Below are 6,698 nucleotides of genomic sequence, written 5' to 3'. Positions count from 1 at the left end.
AACCAAAAAGTGACTCTCAGAGGAAATGAAACAACAATAATAATCTCAACAAAACACATATTTTGTGAGTATTACATCCTCTTCAGCTCATCTCTGATAATCTTCACTGATGTTGCATTTCCTCCATTTGTGATGTCCAGATCCACCCAACTTAGGCCAAACTGTGGATCCAGCATGGTAGCCAAGAAGTACACATTGTGGTTAAAAGGTTCATCTGTTCAAATAGTTAGCTTTCAAAGCTTTCAAATGGTTACACAACGATATGATTGACATGGTACAATATGGCCAAACCAGTCAATTTTCTTACCATAACACTGAAATAACAATCACTTTTAATGTGAACAAACTTCCATGGAAAAGGGATAAAAGGGACAGATGTATATTTTTCTAAACACCAATCTAACACACAGTGTGAGAAAATCTGAGTGAGTGAGCCAGACTTACACACACAAGCTCTAGTGTTTGACTACATAAAGTTATATATTTGTTTGTGTATTTAACCCCCAAATTAGCACTCTTTAAGTATGTGATGTATGCTTATAGCCAGGCAAAGCATATTTAATGTGTAACTTCATAGAAGTGGAGCATTAATGTTACTCTGTCTCCACTCTGGAGACTGCTGACTCTAGCTCTCTCACCCAGGAGAGGGAGCGCGGCGTGTATCGTTTATGTCAGAGTTGACGTTGATGTGACATAACTATATACACATTAGCTACATAGCTTTACGTCACCTGTCTCATCATTTTTATCACATGAAAAAATGTAGCATAGGAATAAGACACGTCCTGACCCCTCACTCTCACACAAAGTTAACACTACATTAGCTAACTTAATGTTTCATCCATTGTAACATTAAGTTCTCTGATGCAGTGAGGTAATGTGCTAATATGCTTGCGCGCCTAGCTAGGGGTAAATAACCAGCCAAGCCAATGAAACCGGTGTCCTTAAACATACTGTATACACATGGTTAGCAAACGTGTTTAGCTAGTATTCACTAAATCTCACTTACACTTAGCTTACCTTTCTTTATGCTTCCTCTCCAAGTGGCGGTAAAAGTTGGCCGTGGTCCCAGCCGTCTCCGTTAGCGTTGCTTTACAAAATTTACATGTTGCGCTGTTTTCTTTTGGTTGTACTTGTGCACAAAAACTCTTTGTGGTTCAGGTAACCAAGTTTTATTACAGACGAGTTGGCTGACATCTTCACACGGCCTCTTCTCCTGTCACTCACATGAACGTTTGTAGGGGGCGGGAGGGGTGACAGCCGTTAACAACGACAACAATTTCAAATGATAAATGAGTGAAGTTATTGGTTGTACTTGAAGCAATAAGATTTATGCAAAATCACAGCAATGATATTAACAAGTAAATCCAAAAATGCACAGGCAATTTATTGATATCCCCACAGTTGTGGTCTTGACCGGTCTTGAAATAAAATCCCGAGTCCGCTTTGTCCGAGACCGAGACAAGACCGAGTAAAAATGCAGTCGATTCCGAGACGAGACCGAGACCTTCAAAAAGTGGTCTTGAGACCGGCCTCGAGACCAAGACCGATCTCGAGTCCTACAACACTGATAGTAGCAAAACAAAATCTTGACTGGGGTAAATGATACTATGAACAAGTACAATCATAACTTCATTAGAAAATGAAGTGATCAAAGAAGTATTTTTATTTATGTGATAATTCTTGTGCCCTGTGATGGCCTGGCGACTTGTCCAGGGTGTACCCCGCCTTTCGCCCGTAGTCAGCTGGGATAGGCTCCAGCTTGCCTGCGACCCTGTAGAACAGGATAAAGCGGCTACAGATAATGAGATGAGATGAGAGAATTCTTGTTTTTAGATAAATGCAGAATTCAAACGCATTACCACCATGCCCCTGCAATCGGGATTCCTCTCACAGCTAGATGTGCTATCTGATAGCTTCAGAAGTTTATTTGAAAAGAGAGGTGGACAGCTAGGCAGGCAACTACAGAGCATTTTGGCACACATGACTCAAGCAAGAATGCATTTTCAGGAACAAAATACTGATCTGACAGTGTACACATTTGATTGAAGCAAAAGGATTCCAAACAAATGTCTTGCTGTCCTTATCCCCCTTGGCTGAGGATGATGACCTTGATATAGGGTGGGAATGCGTTCTCAAGGGGCTCTGTTTGTACCTCAGTGAGAACCCAACAAATCTAGTGGGAGAGTACGTGGTGAGTATAATTATACAAAATATCTTCATTTTGCTGAGCACTAAAATACCTAGTTATTGAAACAACATGGAACAGCCAGTTGGCAAAAACAAAAAAAAGAGATCTTAAAATTGACCAATTTTTGCAGTATCGTTATATGCACTAACACTCAGACACAACATATGGAAGAACGACTTTCATTTTGTCATGTTGTAGATTTTGATGAATATCTAATTTTACATTTGCAAAACCAGCTGGTTTAAAATTACAGGTGACTAGAAACATGACTCCAAATGAATGATAACGTTAGATTATGAGAACATACCATAGAGATTTTTTTTCTTGCAAAGTTCACTGTGCTTTAGATTAGTGTTGCCACCTGTCCCGGTTTTTCCTGATTGTCCCGGATTTTCATGGTCTGTCCCGGAAAATAAAAAAAAAAAATCCGGGACACTGAATGTCCCGGTTTTTTGTACATAATGGGCAAAATGTGTATTTCAACTTGCGAGCCAGCTGAGAACCAGTTTGCTTTTCCGAGCTCGCCGTGCTAAGCAGAGCCACGTCATTACGTCGCTGAATACGTCATTACGTCGCTGTATACGTCGGTTACGGCGCTACGTTTGCATAAACCTTGGCGCGAATATCAAAGCAAAAACACGGAAGAAGCAGCAGCAGCAACAACAATAATAATGATGATGGCTGACTTCGCGTTTGTACAGCTGCTGCTTCTCGTCGCTTAAAAATGGCGATCTTTCGTGGCCTTGTTATTGGTCTTAACAACTCCGCCCCCCCGCTGACGTAAGCGGTTCTTTCCTCTGGCCCAGCAAAGAGTTGGTGCTGGCCCCGAACCAGCCCTGGAACTGCTTTGGTGGAAAGGGGGCAATGGAGGATGCTTGGACTGATAAAAGAAACAGACTCTCTGTTGCAATGGTGAAGGCTGAGCTTCAAGTCAGGCTGTACTGAGTTCAAGACATTCATTGAAAATCAGCCAGGACTCATAGCAGCAGCAAAGAAAAACACCAAATATAAATGGAAGATTAGGTAAGGTTTTGGTGAATTAAATGAAATCCAAGTAGTCTTATCTGCCTACTCCTGTATGTACTGTATGTGCCCAGTTACATGTCCTCCTATGTATTTGTTTAGCCAAGAGCAGCAGAGGCACAGGCAAGCACAAGCAAAGCACACACCACACTCTAAGCAATCAGGTAAGCTGTTGGACACTACACCTTACATTGTTACATTCGGGTATTCTTAGATACAATGAAAAATTAGATTATTTTTATTGCACATAAGCAAACAAACAACTTAATTATGTATTCCCCTTTTACCTGTGCCCACTACTGCCCCCAGGTGTCCACAACCAAAAACTGTTGGGAATAAACCAAAATAATGAAGACCTGCTATATTATGTAAAGCAATTAACTAAACAAATAACTAGCAAAAGCGTCATTTTTACTAATTAGAGCAATACAATTTCAGCGTAGAAGGGCGATTTTTGTCTTGGGTTAGATGTGTGAAGGGCGCCGTTGCTTACAAGCAAAAAGGTCGATTGGATGGTCGAAATGTCCAGGATTTTTGTCAGACACAGGTGGCAACCCTACTTTAGATATACCTTGTGGTAGAGCTGAAACAATTAATAAATTGATTAGTCAATTTATCTGCAGCTGCTTTGATAATCAGTTAATTAAAGTTTTCAAACAAAAATGTCAAACATTCTCTGGGTCCAGCTTCTCAAATCTCGACAAATTAGTTTCCATTATCATGTATAATAGAAAACTCAACATTTTGGTCTTTCGGACTGCTGGTGGTATAAAATGAGCAATTTAAAGATGTTACCTTGTGAAATGGGAAATGTTAGTTTGCATTTTTCAGTATTTTCTGTCATTTATAGACAAAACAATTAATTGAGAAAATAATCCTCAGATGAACTAATAATAAATGTTTATTTGCAGCTCTACATTGTGATATGCCATTTAATAGACATACAATATGATAGTTTAAATTCATATATTTTAAAATACATAAACATTCACTGACCGATCCATTTGTTATTAAGCGAACTATATTTTGTAGCAACGTGCCACAAGATGGCAATCACTACACCTGTAGTACTGTGTGGAAAGCCTCTGAATTCTCCACAACACATGCAAATGTTTCACAATGAAAGCCTTCTAGCAAATGAAGGGATTCTATTCACTGAAGGGCTAGAGGGCTTTTAATTTGAAACAGATACTGGAAGTGTTGGGTTTGTATGAATACATAATGCACTAAAGTTTAAAAGGGCAGACAGGAGCAGATCAGACAAGGAGGCTTAAATTAATCACAAAAAATGACCAAATTTACTTATTAAACACAGGGATTGAGATTTATATATTAGTTAGTGCAGACATTCAGTGACGGCATGGTGGTGGTTAGCACTGTTGTTCATGGCAAGAAGGTTCTGGGTTCAAACCCAGTGGCTGATGGGGGGGCCTTTCTGTGTGGAGTTTACATGTTCTGTCTATGTGGGTTTCCTCCAGGTGCTCTGGTTTCCCCCACAGTCCAAAGACATGCAGGTACTGTAAGGTTAATTGATGGCTCTAACTTGACCGTGAGTGTGAATGGTCGTTTGTCTCTGTTGCCCCTTTTCCACCAAATCAGTTCCAGGGCTGGTTCGGGGCCAGTGCTTAGTTTGGAACCGGGTTTTCTGTTTCCACTGATGAAGAACTGGCTCAGGGGCCAGAAAAACTGGTTCCAGGCTAGCACCAGCTCTCTGCTGGGCCAGAGGAAAAAACTGCTTACATCAGTGGGGGGGCGGAGTTGTTAAGACCAACAACAATAGCAAGACCACGAAAGGTCGCCATTTTTAAATAAACAACGAGATATCATGGATGCAGTAAAGCAGCAGTCATCCATTATTGCTGTTGTTGTTGCTGCTGCTGCTGCTTCTTTTCCTCTGTGTTGTTGTTGCTTCGATGTTCATGCCAAGGTTTATGCAAACGCAGCGACGTAACTGACGTATACAGTGATGTAATGACTTAGCACCCCGAGCTATGGAAAAGCAAACTGGTTCTCAGCTGGCTCGCAAGTTGAACGAGTTGTGAACCAGCACCAGCACTGGCCCTGAACCAGCCCTGGAACTGATTTGGTGGAAAAGGGGTATGTGTCAGCCCTGCGATGATCTGGCGACTTGAGGGTGTACCCCACCTCTCGCCCATAGTCGGCTGGGATAGGCTCCAGCTTGTCTGCGACCCTGCACACAGGATAAGCGGCTATAGATAATGGATAGGTGCAGACATAATATTTCATGTGTGTTTGATCTCACTTTAATCCTTTTCTAACTGTGTACTCTGCAGACAGAGGATGAAGCCCTCATCCAAGGATCCATTGAGACTATGGTGGGAATGTCATTAAACATGTTGCCACCAGTAAACCAGATGACATTAGGATCATGCTGGAAGACCAGATGGGACTGTGTGATCTGGACAATGTTGCATTAGCTGCTGCCATGTTATTTGGCCTAATATATGCTTTGAACCTCAACTACCCTCCTCAACTGCAGTACTCTTTTGAAGTGCTCCAGAAAGTTCTGATGGAGCTGGATGGTAACTCTTAAGAATTTATGATTTTAATATTTTAGCTTTTCATCCTTTAGCTTTTAGATCCTTTACTATTTTAAACTATTTCTGTTTAACTTGACCAAGAAGGCATTAATTCGTAATTCATGTGACCTTCTTTGCAGACTAGACATAGTATCTTTGTTTAAAAATTCCATTACTGTCGTAAAGAACATCTTGCTCTGTGTTGTGCGTAAATGTTGATATCTGTTAGAACATCTGCTGATATGAAAAGTGTAAGAACATTATGCTCATGATTGATCCAAGGTTTCACTCTCACACACATACATATTGATGTAATTAAGATGTGACCTGCTCAGACCAAGGTTTACTGACCCAGTCACAGATATCAACACACACAGCTGATGTCATTTACATACATACATACAAGCGCACACACTCATTCACAGACGTGTACACACACACGTAGCTGATGTCATAGTCTGATGTCATACACACCCACAGCTGCATATTCACTCACTCACACACACGCGCGCGCACACACACACACACACTCTGCCTTCAGAGAGATAAACAACATATATAAAAGTTTCTGTGGATTTTCCATCTTCGGCGAAGCTGTGAATAAAAGACGATGAAACCAATCTCTGGGTCCCTGTCTGTTCTTCGCGATTCTCGCCCCAGAATTCTGAGGTGGCACGGAGGCACTGATCTCGAGAGGGTAATCACTCCGGCTGGGGGGCAAGAGGTGAATCACTAACCTATCAGTAACACGCTGTCTAAGAAAGCCCAAGTTTTCAAAAACAGACTGTGAGTGAGTTGTTGCCATGGACTGTTGTTGCCATGGACCATTGTTGCGTTTATACTGGACATTGGACAAGCACATATGCAACTCTCTTGCACTTCCTTTGCCTTTTTTTGTGTGTGTGTGTGTGTGTGTTAACACAGAAGAAACTTAATAAACTGGT

The 6,698-nt window shown here is 41.3% G+C and overlaps 1 long non-coding RNA gene across 1 annotated transcript; it reads left to right on the top strand.

Annotated features, from left to right (window-relative positions):
• Positions 1-2,958: 2,958 nt before the first annotated feature.
• LOC132883266 (uncharacterized) lies at positions 2,959-6,302 on the top strand. The gene is made up of 3 exons (XR_009654297.1): positions 2,959-3,214; positions 3,317-3,378; positions 5,509-6,302. It is a non-coding gene; the product is annotated as an uncharacterized LOC132883266 (long non-coding RNA).
• The last annotated feature ends 396 nt before the right edge of the window (positions 6,303-6,698 follow it).

This window comes from Neoarius graeffei, chromosome 3, assembly GCF_027579695.1.
Source record: "Neoarius graeffei isolate fNeoGra1 chromosome 3, fNeoGra1.pri, whole genome shotgun sequence".
NCBI lineage: Eukaryota > Metazoa > Chordata > Actinopteri > Siluriformes > Ariidae > Neoarius > Neoarius graeffei.
Note: the sequence above shows the minus strand (reverse complement) of the source record. Positions and strands in the feature narration are given on the sequence as shown.